The sequence below is a fragment of the Octopus bimaculoides genome, chromosome 8, assembly GCF_001194135.2.
Source record: "Octopus bimaculoides isolate UCB-OBI-ISO-001 chromosome 8, ASM119413v2, whole genome shotgun sequence".
Classification (NCBI taxonomy): domain Eukaryota; kingdom Metazoa; phylum Mollusca; class Cephalopoda; order Octopoda; family Octopodidae; genus Octopus; species Octopus bimaculoides.
This window is the reverse complement of record NC_068988.1, coordinates 57,681,745-57,682,108: the sequence shown is the minus strand read 5'-3', so window position 1 is coordinate 57,682,108 and position 364 is coordinate 57,681,745. Positions and strand designations below refer to the sequence as shown.

At 41.8% G+C, this 364-nt stretch overlaps 1 long non-coding RNA gene across 1 annotated transcript in view; it reads right to left on the bottom strand.

Annotated features, from left to right (window-relative positions):
- The window catches only part of LOC128248579 (uncharacterized), a 57,193-nt gene extending 57,047 nt beyond the window's left edge, over nucleotides 1-146 (bottom strand). Inside the window, exon 1 of the long non-coding RNA XR_008264758.1 lies at nucleotides 44-146. This is a non-coding gene — a long non-coding RNA (uncharacterized LOC128248579). The remainder of the gene's footprint in view (nucleotides 1-43) is intronic.
- Nucleotides 147-364: the final 218 nt, after the last annotated feature.

Here is a 364-nt window from a genome sequence, read left to right as displayed (position 1 = left end):
GTGTGTGTGTGTGTAAGATGACTAGAAAAATTTGCAACATCACCTGTGGTATTTGAACACCACATCTGCTGTAAACCATATAGCTGTGTTAACCACAACATCAAAATGACATCAACTTTGGCCATTCATCCAGCCAGCTTTCAGTCTATCTGTCTGGGTCTCTGCATACGTGTGTGTGTGTGTGTGTGTGTGTGTGTGTGTGTGTGTGTTTGGTAACAGGTAGTGAATTATCAGAGCTGCAAGTGTGTAGGTGTGTGCTCTGAGTTTAAGTTGTGTCAAGGTCAAATTCACCTTTCAGGATTGACACATAAAAGTCCAGAAAAACAGACTGGTGAAACTAGTGCATATTGAGTTCAAATCCCAC